Genomic DNA, 16,562 nt, shown 5'->3' on the forward strand with positions numbered 1-16,562 from the left:
TTCTGAGTGAAAGTAAGAGACATGAAAAGCATCAGCCTTCCTATAACTGCTAAAAACTCTGATATAGGCTATTACTTTCTGTTGTTAAAAAAAAGATACTTAAGCCCACTAATCATTTCAACCAGAAAATGTTTTAAGCTTATCCTTATTAATAGTTTAGTTAACAGTCCTATGGCATAAACTAAAATAAAGCTCTTTTCTTCAAACACCTGGCAACATTACATTTGTTAAGAAATTTTTGGAAGCAACTTATTTTAGCCAGCTAAGTCATGAAAGTACATGAAAATTCTCTAGCTACATGCTGCTTCTGCCATCTTTGAAGTTTTGACTTTTTCTTCTGTTATAAATGAAAAAGGCAGCAACCTTGTGGAAAATCTGATTTTGAGCTGGAATGGAGCTTGTGTTTCACATGGGACCTGCTAGGAGCTTGGGAATTGAACTGCTAGCAGTACCTGGGGAGTTTTAATCAGAAAGAACCAAAAAGAAAAAACTTTTCCTAAACCCATCTTCTAGGTGGCTCATAGTCTGCAATGATATTGATGCTGAAACACATTAAATTTTCATTTATCTACTTTAGGGAGTGAAATTCCACAGGGGTCTAAGACTTGTGCTGAATCAGTTGGCTTTTCTCCAGATCAGAAGCATTTTGGAACTACTGAATTCAGAAATGAAAGATTTTTCTGGCTAGATTGACCCCCATGTGAGATACTGAAGTCAGCGAGAAAATGCTTACTCAATGATTTCTCTAATGAAAAGCTGTAGGTCTTATATTGCTGTATTAAACTTCCTTTGCAGTTGAGTTATGTGAAAACCAAAGGCTTATTTTTCTCTTTTCTTCTAGTTAATTTTTTTAATGTATTAATGTATCTAAGTGATTAAATGTAGAAAAAATATGTATGAATCCTATCAGTTAAGAGGTATAGCAGACAAAGAAGGGTAAAAGATAATTTCATCTTCATGTTTACTCAGAACACCATGACTGCAGTTTCCTCTTTAACATGAAGCAGATTTTCTGTAAAAGAAAGTGCGTCAATTCCTTAGAAAAAAATATCTTCATTAATATTTTTGAAGTAGATTTTTGTTAGTATGGAAAGAAAGTTCATATTGTACCAACAGTTGACTGTCTTTGTTTTGCATCTACTCTTTTCTTTTTTTAAAAATTTAAAAAACTATTTTTCACACCTTTCTTTAAAGTGAACTGTTATTTGTTTCAGTATGTTATAGCCACTTGAGACATTTACATGACTCCTGTAGAATAATATTCATGTTTGTGATTATTTCCTATAGTAGAAAGAGTCAGTGCAGACCTTTTGGAATTGGTAGAGTACAAGTAATCAAGACTGTTAATCTGCAAGACTGCAAAAGGTCATGGAACTAGAAAAAACTCTTTGACCGTAAGAGATTAGAGTGAGCTTCTGCACTTCCTCTCCATGTGATGGTAATGACAGTAAAGTCCTGTCTATAGGATTAAATTTATGCATAGTTTCATCTCCTACTGACACCTAAAACATGTCAGATAAGGGAAGAGCTGACCCCTAAAAAAAATCTTTTTTTTTTTTTTTAATTTTAGCCAAGATATTTTGATCCCCTTTCAGAAGGTGATATAAATGCCAGTTTAACTGAGGTTAACTTTTAAGAAAAGGAAGCTTTGTCATAATTTTTGTTCCTTCTTGGTATGCCTGTTTCAAGTTTACTGGTAAAGGTTTATATTCTAGTTATTTCTTCTGATCAGACCCTTCCAAATATAATATCCCAATATATCTCTATTGAAACTTTACAGATGATATCACATTATTTTTTTTCTCTGTACTTCCTTATAAATATCTTCATGTCCCTAAACTAATCTGCTTTCTTGACAGATTGCTTTGAATAGACACTAAATTCCAAGCCAAAATTGGTTATATTTCAGCAGGTGATCCCTGTACATCTGTACATTATGATGCAAACAAGGTAGTAAATAAATCATTGCAGTATATTTAGTTGACAACCGGTAAGCAGCTTAAACTGCAAATGAAAGCTGGATGTTAACATTATTAATAGGAAATTGATTATTTTTTCAATAATTGGAATTTTTGAAACACAGAGAGAGTGAAACAGTATTTCCATTGTCTTGGAAATTACTGGCATTTCCATTATTTGAGGTAGGACGGCAGAGCATATTTTGTACTTCCAAGTGCTGGCACAGACAATCAATTCAAAAGGACAAAGTATTGTGAAGGTGAGATACTTACTTTTGTGATTTAGTGTGAAACATGCTGCATTTCATGGCAAGCAATGCTTTTTTTTTTACTTTATTCATGAAAAAAAACCCAAGAAAAACTATAAAAAATTGTATCTGCTTTTCTCTCCAAATGATTAGAAGAAACATTAAAAAAATTTTTATGGGACAAAATCAAAGTGTGTCAAAATCAAATATGACTTGTACAATTGTGATCTTAAAGAAAAAAGGGTAATCTTCTAAAAGTTTCTGAGTTTCTCTTGTTCTCAAGAAATATCAGAATATATTCAGCCATTAAATAGGATAGTAAATTACTTTAAAAGAAAATTATGTTCATTTTGCTGAGAGCAGCATTCAGAATCTTAACAAGGATAAAAAGGCATACATTAGGAAGAGAAATATAAAACATTAGCACTTTTTTCTTGAGTATGTAGGACAGAAAAATCTCTGCTTTTCTTATTTTAATTATCTCAAGATGGTAGTGTTTCAGAATACTTCCAGTTTCTCTGTTCTACATATTCTTAAAACCTGTTTGGTTAGTGTGTTCATCTTAATGACTGCACCTCAAGGTTTAAACTAGGCATGGGCAATATGTCAGGTTCTGGAGAGATCAACATCTTCTTATGAAGTTATAGAAAGTCTATTACAGGAAAGTTATGTAAAATGTGGAACTTGCTTTCAAAGGCCACTGGTATGCACTTCCTTACACCGAGTCTATACATTTTGGGGTGGAAACAATTTTTGCTGGCAACAACTGACTCATGATTACTTTTGTTGAGGAGTGCTCCCTGCTTGTGCCCAGGTGATCCACCGACTCACAGAGACAGTGGCTGAAGCAGAAGTTCAGAGATGAATCTGCAAGTGTTGAACAGTAATGTCAGTCCACTCATGCCTAAGGATGAGTTGGATGGGAGTTAGTGATAAAGAAGTTTAATCAACAATCAATCTCAAACGCTTCTGAATCAACAGGACACTCTCCTCTGCTAGTTCAAGGTTCTCAGTAGCTGTGATGGACACAGGATGGGAATGCACGATCAAGCAGTTTTCTGTTCAGGCATGATAATACAGTTTACTTACGTGGACAACTCCCAGTACCTAGACAGAGCTAGGAAGAACTGTTAGCTCTTAAAGAGCTGCTGGCTTCTAGTAATCCTTATCTGGATGAGGCTTCCACAGGAGTGGTTCTGTGGAACCTCTTCTTTTCTGTTCCCAGGAAAAGAAACCATGTACCACTTCCTTGACTCAGCTCAGGATTATCAGCAACTTTTAGTTCTCTGTCAATAACACCCAAAATAGAGCTTCTAAATTAAGAGTGCCTTTTGGTCAACATGTGTAAATATAAAGTTTTTCATATAAGTATGGTATTGGCACATAGAAAAGTGGGGGAGAGAAGAGAGTGAAAGAGAGAGGAAGAGAGAAAGAAGGGAACTTTTCAAATTCAACACAACACTGAAGGACTGATATAATTCTCCTCATTTTATGCAAATTAGAAAGTTAATTGTTCTTATCTTCTCTTTTCCTAATCCTTTCAGAGACTTTTATTCAATCACCTTTGCTGCAAATTTCTGAGAGTTGTAATTGGATAATCTTCCAGACTCTAACAGACCAATTTGTCAGTGAAATTTTGGGGTTATAGTCTCTTTGATGGAATTAAGAGTTGCCAAATTGACAAACAACTAACAAAATAAATGGTTTCTTTTTTTATCAGTTGAAGCACCAGCTTATCAGCAAGTATATTCAAAGAACCCTGGACAAGGTGAGCCCAGACAAATCCCAGTAGACAGTGAAACACTTGTGATATTCTACTAGTGATGGCAAAATCATATTTAGTGAGATAAGTTTGGTCAGTATGTCACAAGGGCCGTCTTGAAAGTCCAAAGTCCATTGCTTGTCTCAGAAGCTCCACTCTATATGACGTGCATTGAACAAGCAGACCATAGAGTAAATATAGTAAACCATAGAGTAAATAGAAAAACATAGGATCCAATGCAAATGTGGATGAACATGTGGGCTGATTTTGGCAGTCATTTTAGACTTGGGGCAAAGATGGGATGAGTCAATGACCATACTATTCACTTTATATCAAGTCCTCATATTTATATGGGGCAGAATTTCTACCTTCACATTTGTAGTGTTCTCAGAAAAGCAGTGGCAGCCACTGATATCTCCATTTTTGAAAATCAGGTTATTAATCTACTTCCCAAACTTTCCTCTTAGGAACTTGATTTTACAACCCTTGGTTCGAAGATTCGGAGAACTTTTCCCTGCTTAGAAAATGTCATTATCTTCTACCTTTGTTCTTGATTCTGAATTCTAAATGCAAGATGCAAAGATATGTTCTTTGACACTAACAGATTTTACAATATTTCTGTACTCACCACAGAATAGCTGAAAACATTAAATATTAAAGAAAATTTATAGCTTAATTTCATTAAACATTCCAGGGAAAAATGTTAAAGTACTGGAATACTTTAAGAACATACAGAAGTAGCAGTTTCTCTGCATCTCAGCCCGCCACAAAGTTGATTATTATTTTAGGTGATTTTTATTATATCTACAGAAAAGAGTGAAGCACAAGTTGTGTTTTTTTTTTTTTAAAAAGGAAAGTATTGCATATGCAGACAGGAAAAAAATTTAGCAGAATTCAATTATTGTGGTAGAGAATTTGAAAAAAAATTGAAGCATTTATTTTTTGAGAAAGAATGAAAAAGATGAATGACGTTGATCTAATTAAACTCTGTAGGTGGAAGAACTATGTTATTGTGGAAGTAATAAATATTAGAAAATCCTTCCTTCATACAGAAAATTGGGAGAAAAAGTTGGTGATTCTAAACTGTGGTGGATATGTTTGGTATTAATGCAGAGAAAATAAAAATACACATAACAGACAGAAACAAAGGAAGGATGCTTTTAGGATTATTATTCACAAGACATACTCCTTAATTTCTCCTTTCTGCAGACTTCCTGCATTTTTTTAAAGACAGTTTCCTGTCATGATATATATATATATCTCTTCTATTTTCCTATTTCCAGTTAAATGATATAATTTTTTCCCTTTGTATGTACACCATGTTCAGATAGTGTTGAGTGCTATAGTCTCTCTAGGATACAACTGCCATATTAAAAGTGTGTTGGGTCAGTTTTAAAAAACTTGCTGTTAACTTGCATTACAGCCAAAATGGTTTTGACTAAACTGGACAGGCATGACATAGAAAGTAGTGAAACAGTTACAGTGTGCGGTGTTTTGTTTTGTGCAGGTTTTTTTAATGTTTTAATTCCCTATTATTTGAACAAGATCAGACAAAACCGGTAAGAGAGAATTAAATTGTCCTGTATTGTATTCTGTTGCAAACCCCTCAGGTCAAAAAGGGTATTAATAAACCTTCATTTCTTTCAACTGGCTGTACTGAGAAGTTAATTTTGCCAATGCATTTGGTGGAAAAAACATTAGTTTTGTGGTTAATGGGAAAAGAGAAAAAAAAGAGATAACTGTAAAAGGTCAAGAATTGCAACAAGGGCTCAAGCCAGCATTCCCCCAACCTGTAGTGCTGCATGGGGTTGTTGTGACCCAAGTGTAGGACCCGGCATTTGGCCTTGTTGAACCTCTTAAAATTGTCCTCAGCCCATCAATTTAGCCTGTCCCTATTTCTCTGTAGAGCCTTCTTACCATCCAGCACATCAACACTTGCAGCCAACTTCTTGTGATCTGTGAACTTGGTGAGAGTGTACTTGATTCCCTCATCCGGGTCATTGATAAAGATATTAAACAGGACTGGCCACAGTAAGGAGCCCCTGGGAACTCGTCATTCACGATCAGTCACCAGCTGGATTTAAGTCCGTTCTCCTCTCTGGGCTCGGTCATTCAGCCAGTTGTTTACCCAGCAAAAAATACACCTGTGTAAACAGGGGTAGCCAGTTTCTCCAGAATAATGTTATGGGAAACTGTCAAAGGTTTTACTGAAGTCCTTAGCATTTTCCCTCTCCTCTGCACACATCATGATGCATGTAAAGGAGTACAAGACTGTGGTAAAAAGTGATCTTGAAGCTAATGGGCCAGATGACACTAGAGATGAAAAAAGGCCCCAGAATTACCAAGAGCTCATGCATGGTAAGTTAGTGATAACAATATAAATTTAGGAGGTGGGAAAAACTGATTTTTAGGGACCAAAAAAAAAAAAAAAAGAGATAAGTGTGTAACATATTAAAAAGCCATACATTAGTAAAGTTGAAAATAACAGAACTACAGACTACTGGAGAAAGAGCTATGTGTGTGAAGAGCGGTTAACAATGGACTTAAGTGAGCAAAGATGAAATAATCACTATTGACATCATGATCTCCTGACAAAGAGTCAGAAGAAATTCTCACCATGACAGTGATTGCCTTCCTGGAAAAGACAGTGAAGAGGGCGTAGCATGTTTCCTCTTTTGGTAGTTTATCGAATTCTAGGGCTTCCTCAGCCCGTACCACCTGCTCTTCTTCTTCATCTGCTAGACCAAAACTCTCACCTTTCGGCCAGTTTGTGATGACTTCTAGGATCCCAGGGCGATTCAGATTTCCAATACAGGCATGCTGCGTGAGCAGAGCAATCCACTTACTCCATGTAGCATCAGTGGCATGATGTGTAGAGGGTGCCTTTCCCTTAAACATCCAGTTCAGCACTGGTAGTCGAGGTGCCAAGAGCAGCTGTTCTTCTGTGCCAATCACCTCGGAGGCAGCTTGTACTCCTTCATAAGCCGCTAGGACCTCCTTCTCTATTGGGGTGTAGTTGACTTCAGATCCTCTGTAGCTTCGGCTCCAGAACCCAAGTGGGCAGCCTCGGGTCTCACCAGGCACCTTTTGCCAGAGGCTTCAGGAGAGACCTTTATTCCCAGCTGTAGAATAGAGTACATTTTTCACATCTGTCCCCGTCTGACTGTCCCAAGGGCTACAGCGTGTGCAATCTCTCGTTTAATCTGTTCGAATGCTTGTTGCTGTTCAGGGCCCCACTGGAAATCATTCTTTTTGCGGGTTACCGGATAGAGAGGACTTACGATTTGACTGTACTCGGGGATATGCATCCTCCAGAAACCTATGGCACCCAAAAAAGCTTGCATTTCCTTCTTGTTGGTTGGTGGAGCCATTGCTGTGATCTTATCGATGACTTCTTTCGGGATCTGACTACGCCCATCTTACCATTTCACCCCCAGGAACTGGATCTCTCTGGCAGGTCCCTTAACTTTACTCTTCTTCATGGCAAACGTGGCTCCCAGGAGGATCTGGATGCTTTTCTTTCCTTTCTCGGAAACCTCCTCTGCTATGTCCCCCCATATGATGATGTCATCAATGTACTGCAGGTGTTCTGGAGCCTCACCCTTCTCTAGTGTGGCCTGGATCAGTCCATGGCAGATGGTGGGGCTGTGTTTCCACCCCTGGGGCAGTCGGTTCCAAGTGTACTGCACGCCCCTCCAGGTGAAAGTGAACTGTGGCCTACACTCTGTTGCTAAGGGAATGGAGAAGAATGCGTTTGCGATGTCAATAGTGGCATACCACTTTGTTGTCTTGGACTCCAGTTCATGCTGGAGCTCCAACATGTCTGGAACAGCAGCACTCAGCGGTGGGGTGGCTTCATTCAGGCCTCGATAGTCCACAGTCAGTCTCCATTCTCCGTTAGACTTATGCACTGGCCAGATGGGACTGTTAAAGGGTGAATGGGTCTTGCTGATCACCCCTTGGCTCTCCAGCTCACGGGTCATTTTATGGATGGGGATCACAGAGTCTCGGTTTGTCCGGTACTACCAGTGATGCACTATTGTGGTGGCGATTGGCACTTGCTGTTCCTCGACTTTCAGCAACCCCACGGCCAAAGGGCTCTCTGAGAGACCAGGCAACGAGTTCAACTGTTTAGCCGCCTCTATCTCCACAGCAGCTATTCCAAAAGCCCATCTATGTCCTTTGGGGTCCTTGAAGTACCAGTCCTTGAGACAGGCAATGCCCAGGATACATGGGGCATCTGGACCAGTCACAATGGGGTGTTTCTACCAGTCTTTCCCAGTCAAGCTCACCTCAGCTTCCACCATGGTCAACTCTTGAGATCCTCCAGTCGCCCCAGAAATGGAAATAGTCTCTGGTCCTACATGTCCTGAGGGCATTAATGTACACTGAACGCTAGTATCAACCAAAACCTGGTATTTTTGTGGGTCTGACGTGCCAGGTCATCTGATCCACACAGTCCAATAGACACGGTTGTCCCGTGCCTCTACCTGGCAAGAGGCAGGGCCCCTCTAACATTGGTCTTCATCCTGCCAGTCACCGTTTTCCTCTTGTGAATACTGACAGGAGGTACCCTCTAGCGAATCAGATCCCTGCCCGCAGGATACTGGTACAGCACTCACTTTTGCAGACTTCCCCTTTTCTTTCTCTTTCAACTCTTGTACTCGGGCTGCTAGGGCCCGGATAGGTTTCCTGTTCCACCGTCTCGTGTCTTCTCCATGGTCAGTTAGGAAGTACCACAACTCAGTTCGTGAGGTCTGTCCGCTCTCTCTTGGGGGGCTTCTGGTTCTCATTGGGGCCATATGGAAATTGTTTCCCTCAATCCTCTCTTTCAACCCTGTAGTTAATTCCTTGAGCTCATTAATCATTGTCTCTACAGTGGAGATGTGGGCCTGTAGTGGTCCTTCGATCATACTGTCGTACAACGAAAGTTTATTTATAACAGACATTACTGGCTCCCGCTTCTCCCCAGCCTGCAATGATGTCAGGTAACCTTTATATGTGGATGACCCCATACGTGTGAAGCTCCACCACATCTGTGGTGTACACTTAACCTTGTCAGGATCATTGGTGGATTGCCCATCCCCTCCAAACAATACTTCCAGCAATGCCATTTCCCTCAGCCATAGGATGCCTTCTTCTATGGTCTTCCAGCCCGTGGTATAATGATCTGCATGCAAGGAATCTCTGTAAATGAACCTCTCCCTCACACCGTCCAAAAGCCATGCCCAGAGAGACAGGGACTTCGATTCCCTCACAAACACCTCCTCAGTACCCACATCCTGGGCAATAGACCTCAAGAACCTCGCTTCACCACCATCAAAGTATACGGCATCACCAGTAGAGTCCCAAACTCGGATCATCCAGACCAGAACGGGCTCATTCAGACGATGAACAACGTCTGTCCATAAGTTCCGGAGGTTATTATATGATAAAGATTCAGTGATGATTTCTGGCTCTGGAGCAACCACCTGTGAGGATCCTGCCTCCCCGTCATCGTCAACTGGGCGAGCTGATTTGGCTTTATATTTCTTCCTTTGGATAGGGACAACCTCTGTTGGCTTGGTCTGCCCCTTTGATTTGGCCTTATCCTGAGTCACCTTGGTATTAGGCATTTTGTTTTCATCTTTTCCTTTCCCCTGGAAGTGCTGCACCATACCGAGCAACTTCCTGTAGGCAATGGCCAAAGCCCCACATGCAGCTGCCAACTGCCTCTCCATGGATCCATCACGACCTCTCTCCCTCACGACTTTCATTATTTTTGTAGGGTTCAAGAGTTGTTCAATGGTGAGCTTCTCTGTTATGGGAGCTGAGCAACTTTCTAAGAATTTACCCACGTCCTCCCATAACCCATGCCACTTGAGGTTTTCCACCCCTGGGGCAGGCTCCTGGATGCCTTCTCAGTAATTCTTGGCCTTGGCTTCATATATTCGATATACTATAATGGTACAAACTAGGATGAAAAGCCCAACAATTGAAACGTTTCTGACATCTAAAGAGGATTTAAACTTCCCGGAGGCCATTGTATTGTGTCCAAAAGGAAACTGAATAAAGGATTGGGCGAATACATTCCCCTGTGTTTCTCCATAGGAATGGGTGCTATTATCCTTAAAACCCCAGAGGAAACAGCTTAGGCTAGAGCAGTAGTGCATTCTTGAGGACATATTCTGGATGAAAATCACAGGGGCTGAGTTTGCCGTATCATAAACCCAATGCACAAACTCAAAGGTACTTATCGCAATGAGAGTACTAGTATCTGAACTGAAACACATTGACAGGTGGGACAGATATCTTGGCATGGTTATATACCAGAGGAAAGCAACAACCCCTAGCACCATGGTGCCTACAGGTTCAAAACGCGTGTCAATCACACAAGGGGTTCAAAAGGTGTGTAACTCACACAAAAGGGTAGTTATTCTTTTTCCACCTTTCCTCTTTTCGGGCCCCACGCTGGGTGCCAAGAATGTCTCAGTCTGAGGAGACTGGAATGTTTGCTAAAGAGGATGAGTTGTAGGACAGATCAAACTCCTCTCTCTCAGTAATTCTAAATTCAAAATTACGGGGGCTTTAATCAAGGAAGTGTGGAAAAAACAGAAGAAATAGCAACCCTTTATTAAAATATATATGTATGTTGGCAAAAACAGTAACAAAACACAAAAAACTAGACAGTAATCCTAGGGAAAAAAAAGGGTCTGAATGAATACTTCTCTGTCCTTTAATACAGTCCTAATCGTGGCCGGCAGGGGGCGCTGTTGGGTCGCTGAAGGTGCAGGACCTGCAGTTCTCGGTCGTGGCCGGCAGGGGGCGCCGGTGGGCTCTGGCGGTCACCACGCGGGGAGAGGGGCCTGGGGGTTGGTCTCGGGTTGTGGGAGGAGCCAAAAAGAAGGTGGGAGACCCTCCCCTCAATGGAAGGAAGGGGTAAGGAAAAAGTAGTTCACCCCCCAACAGGACTCACTGTTCCGAGATGATGGTGTTCCAAGGCTCTCCCCTCTTCTCCCAGCAAGCACAAACCTCTCCGATGAAAAGGAAAAAAAACAACCAGTAGGTCCCGGAGGGAGTCACGAGGTAGTGGCGGTGCAGGGCCGGTGGTCAGGCCTCACCACGAAAGAATCAGAAAAAAAAACCAAAACAAAAATACTGGCTTTCCTCCAGAAAATGCCTGGATGCAGTCTCTGTCTCTGTCTCGGTGAGAGAACTCATCCGTCTGCCCCTCTCCCCTCTGAACTGAGCCAGCAGCCCCCTCCCCCCAAAACTCCTCCCCTCTCCCCCAAGTCCCTGATGGGCCATTCACAAGGAATTCGGTCAGATCCTTTGTAAAGCTAATTGGCTCCCTTCCCCCTTTTCCACTCAAATTCCGTCTTTCCTACAGTGGGGGGGCAGGGGAAAGAAAAATTTTCCCAAATTTCTAACCTATAACAAGTGTTTTGATTAAACAGTTGAAATATTACATAGCTTAAGAATAAATTGTAAATATTTATTATGTAATAATAGGTTGTGTTGCGTTTTAAGAAAACAAAATAACATATTCAGTTTCTTATCTCAGAATTAATTTTCTTCTTGGCCTTCTGAAGCCTTTCAGTTACTGCCACTTAACACTGAAGAAATTACAGTAAAGACTGATGAATTACAGCATGTTCCAAATATAACCAAAGAAAAGAGGTAGAACAAGTAGTTTAATTTTTGAAAAGAACCCTAAATTTTTAAATCAATGGCTTTGGAATTTTATATTACAAATAATTATTGTCAGGATAAAAGATAGCATTATTCAGAAGATAATCAGAATACAATTTTCCTTAAAATGTCAAGAACAACCCAGTAGTTGTTCTTGTGAATATGAAAGGACCTAACATGAATGATTCTTTTCAAATGTCTCTGATGTTTGAGAGAGATTACAGCTCATACATTAAATGTTTAACAAGCTAGATTATTTAGATACAAATTAGTGTATCTAATCACTAGAAATAAGTAGACACTGCATATTACAATTTTCGTAGAAACTCTTTCCATTTACATGCAGTATGAACAATGGTAAAAACTACTTTAAAAAGAAAAAGAAATTTTTCACTGGAGGCAACATTATTCTATTTCTGAGCACCTGTATGACTATAGGAAACTTCTGACTTTTAATATGTTGAGAGCTATGGAAGTTTCTGGTAGTTAACTTGTAAAAATCTCTGAAGTTTTTCATCCCCCATGACACTAGCATTTATGTTAATCATCTAGTAATTGAAAGCATATAATGAGGCAAGTATATACTGAACATTTTGCTCCCACATGTTTTAATTTTTTTTATTTTTTTTTTTTTAGTTGAAGAATGCTAAATCTATTAGCTCAAATTAAATGGTGTTGTGGTTTAACCCTGGCCAGTAAGCAGACATCACACAGCCACTTGCTCACTCCTTCCCCAGTGGAATGGGGGAGAAAATAAGAGAGGTAAAAGTGAGAAAACTTATGGACTGAGATAAAGCTGTGCAAAACAAAGCAAGGAATTAATTCACTTCTTCCCATGAGAAGGCAAGTGTTCAGCCATTTCCAGGAAAGCTCTGGAAAAGGTCTCCATCACACATAATGGTTCCTTGGGAAGATAAAGGCCTCTACTCCAAATGTCCCTACTATTCTGCCTTCTTTCCCTTGACTTTATATACTGAGCATGACACCATATGTTATAGAATATCCCTTGGGTCAGTTGACATCAGTGATCTGAGCTGTGTCCCCTCACAACTTCTTGTGTGCCCCCGGCTTCCTCGCTGGTGGGGGGTGGGGGTGAGAAATAGAAAATACCTTGGTGCTGTGTAAGTGCTGCTCAGTGATACTTAAAACATCCCTGTGTTATCAACACTATTTTTAACCCAAGTCCAAACCTGTAGCCCCATACTAGATACTATGAAGGACATGAGACATCAACAATTCTATTTTTACTGTCTCAGATTAATAGAAGACATTTCTTTTGAAACTCAGATTACAAACACACAGACATAAATAAACTGAACAGCTTAAACTACTAATAATCAAATTAGAATTCAGTAACTTTATGTTTAGGTAATATTTAATAATAATCTTAAAGAAGCATTTGATTTTAAACTTGTTGGCCTACTTGTTGTTCTATGTGTGGCCTGAATAAAGAGTTGTTTGTCCTTATTGTTGATAGCTTTATTAAGCATAAAAATAGTATACATCAAATATTTACTCCTGTTCTAGTAAACAATTTAAGACTTGCTCAGGCTTAGCCCTAGAAATATATGTCTTAGGAAATACAGGGAAGAACAATCCTCTGTCTGCTTTGAGTAGATATTAATTTTTAAATTATGAGTTTACTTCTCTGTTTCAATTCCAATAACTTTTTGTTATTAGCAGACCTATTGTCACCTGTTTGTGCTGTAAAGACTGAATAACTTTGTTACATTCATAAGGCAGGGGAAGGATCTTGCTCATATTTCACAGCACTTTTATTAGGAGCAGAAAAACATCAATAAAAATAATGATGATAGTATCACAAAGTGAATGAGGTAGCTGTGGATCAACCTAGTCAACTACAGCAGGGTGCTCAGGGCTGTGTTCAGGGAGGTTTTCAATGTGTCTGAGGCTGAACACTCCACAGCCTCTCTGGGCAACTTTCTTCCAGGATTTGACCACCTACACAGTAAAAATCATCCAAACTTTATAAAGTTTTAGTGAAATTCCTTGCATTTCCATTTGAGCCCATTGCCTCTTGTCCTTGGAAATGGTGTCAACAAGGATTTGCTCCATCATCTTTTCAGTGACTGAGGTAAGGCTTACTAGTCTGAAGTTCCTTGGGTACTTCTCCTTACTCTTTTTGTAGATGGGAGTGTTGTTTGCTTTCTTCTGGTGTTAGTTCTATTCCATCCTATATTGTTACTCATTTAAGGGTCTCCTTTCCAGATTGGATAACCTATTAGAAAAGATGCTTTTACCTAGGTTTATCAGGTGGATTCTGTCTCTTCGTAACAGTTCCTCAAAGTTCAAAGCCTGTTCCATGGCTGTAAAAGCTAAATCCCTCTGTTAGAGATGGTGTGGGAACCATTGAGTCCAGTGGACTCCAAGGACAGAAGAATGCTCCTTCCTGGCTTCTGAAGCCCAGGCAGCTGCAGGCTGTGTCCCCAGTGTTCTTTCCATCTCAGTCCCAAGGATGTGTCTGAAACTGTTCTTGCTTGCACATCCAGTCAGCGCAAAGACTGCACTGACATCTCAGAGAGGTACATACACACACGTATGTATACACACAAGTGCATAGGTGACATTAACATAACTGGCCACACAGACTCATACAGGGCACTGCCTTTAGCAGCATCCACGTACAATAATACCAGAAATCATATAAAACTTAGGTACAGACAACAAAGTTCTGTTCCTCTCACTGATTGAAATGAGGTTTGCAAGTGAAAAGTCACGTATCCTCTCTTTCTTGATTCACTTATACAAACACCTTCACAGATCCCTCAAATATCATCACAGCCTCTAATTTCATCTAATACTCATGCCCAGAGTCTGGGCTGCCTTACTGACCATATAGGTCTTCTCAGAAACACTTCTGTAACCACATGTTAGTACAGTCTCTCAGTCTGCCTAATATCCATTCTGTCATGGTTCGAGATAGGCCCAAAATCCAATTCCCTAGCTCCATTCCCCCTCCCACATCTCAACCTAATGTGAGATGGGTTTTTCCAGACAAAACACACCAGACTCAAAGTGGGGAAAAGGGAATATATTACAATGACTGTACAAATAAATACCATATCACATTATACACACGATCACAAACTATCTCTACCATGACATATGTATTTACAATGGATCAGATCTCTTCTCCCCTCCAAATAAAAGTCCAGGAGGGAAAGAAGGACAGATCCCTTCCAGTCTCTGAACAGCAGCATCTTCTAAGGCAGCAGGTTTCTTCTTCTCATGCATGCAGCAGCTGATAGCTGGCTTTCTGCCAGCATTCACGAGGGAGGTATCCAAGCCTCTCTCTCGGCCCCATCGCCTCACAACCGAGGGGTCTTCCGTGGACTTCGTAACCCCAGACAAGGTCGTATCACCACGTCATATCACGAAGACACAGGGGGGTCTTCGTGACGGTCTGGTATCTCTTGCAGGGCCTCTGTGCCCTGTCTCTCAGGCTGCCACCGTGGCAGCAGTGCGAGGGGGGAGAGCCAAGGTCAACTCCCCCTGCATTCCTCTCGGAGCTCTCTAGCTCCTTTCTACAGTGCATGTCGCACTTCAAGGCTCTTTCAAGTAAGAGTCCATCATCTTCCTCCTTCCAGGAGGTCTCAAAGGAGTTTTGGGGATCTGGTATCAGTCTTACCCCCAAGAACTCTGTAGCTCTCAGCTGCTGGCTCTCCTTTCCTCGACTCTCCTTCCGGGAGTCTCCTCTGCAGTGCTGCATGTTGCTTCTGCTGCTTCTTCAGTTCAGGTTCTTATCTCTGGCTCTCTGCCACTGTTTCTCTGGTCAGCGTCGGCTGCTGCTTTGTGCCCATGGAGAAAACATCTCCCGGTATACTACAGGCACCTAGCCCAGCTTTATGCTGTTCCAGGTCCCTGCAGCCCCCCAGCCAGAGACTGGGAGGGGGCCAGAGGCCCCAAGGGGCTCAGAGCCCCTACCTCGTGGCTCTACAACATGGCCACCTCTCCTACAACAACCAAAACTACAACTCTTCTTTTCCGGTCTGGTTGTGATATGTTTACATTCCTGCAGGAGTACCCATTGGGCAGAAATTCAAAACTTCCAGGGGTTTCCACCCCTTGGGGTCTACCACTTCTCTTAGCCTCTGGGGAAAACAAGGTTCAAACTACTACACATTCTCAGAGACAGAGTTCTCACCCAGTCACTGTTTCAGACATTGGATCTTTCTGGGTACAGGTCTTTTCCCACTCTTCAGTTAGTCCATTTTGAAGTTTGGTAGTGAATTAAACACACACTGACATGCATGCAGGATGAAATGCACTGGAGAAATGTACATACTTTCAGGTAATCCTAGCTCTTCGTATTTAGACCTCTCATACTTGTACATACATCCTGGCCTATCCAGTGTTGGGACACAAGCCTATGAGTTCTGTGGCCCATGGTGTCCTCAGTTGCCTGCACTTGTAGCTTTCAACATCTATATATTGACACCCCAGTGTCTCCATTTTTATCACCCAGGCTGTTTTGCACTGGGGAAGGTCTGGTTCTTTTTGGATGTCAATAAGAAAGGCATAAAAACTTGCAGTGTAGATAACTATTTATCAATAACCCAGAGAAGGTGACAGGTAGCTGTAAAATCTTACATCACTTCTGATCCTGGGAACCCCAGTATGATAAAGCTTTGAGTGTAGACCCTGACACTGGGAACCCAAAGATGAAAAAGACAACTTCGGACAATGGGAACTGCAAGATGCTAAAACATTGAGTGTACCTCTGAACAGAGCACAGCATGCTGCACAGATTCCATCTGTGATGTGATTTGTTCATTAAATTCACTAGTATACTGATGGGTCCTTGCTCACAATACAGATCCATCAATCACAGACATCAGTCAATATGGATTATGGGCACAATTTTGAAGTCCCCCGGACTCTAACATTCCTATAAAAACGTTT

Source organism: Pipra filicauda, unplaced genomic scaffold (genome assembly GCF_003945595.2).
Source record: "Pipra filicauda isolate LSUMZ 115617 unplaced genomic scaffold, ASM394559v2 scaffold497_size843975_pilon, whole genome shotgun sequence".
NCBI lineage: Eukaryota > Metazoa > Chordata > Aves > Passeriformes > Pipridae > Pipra > Pipra filicauda.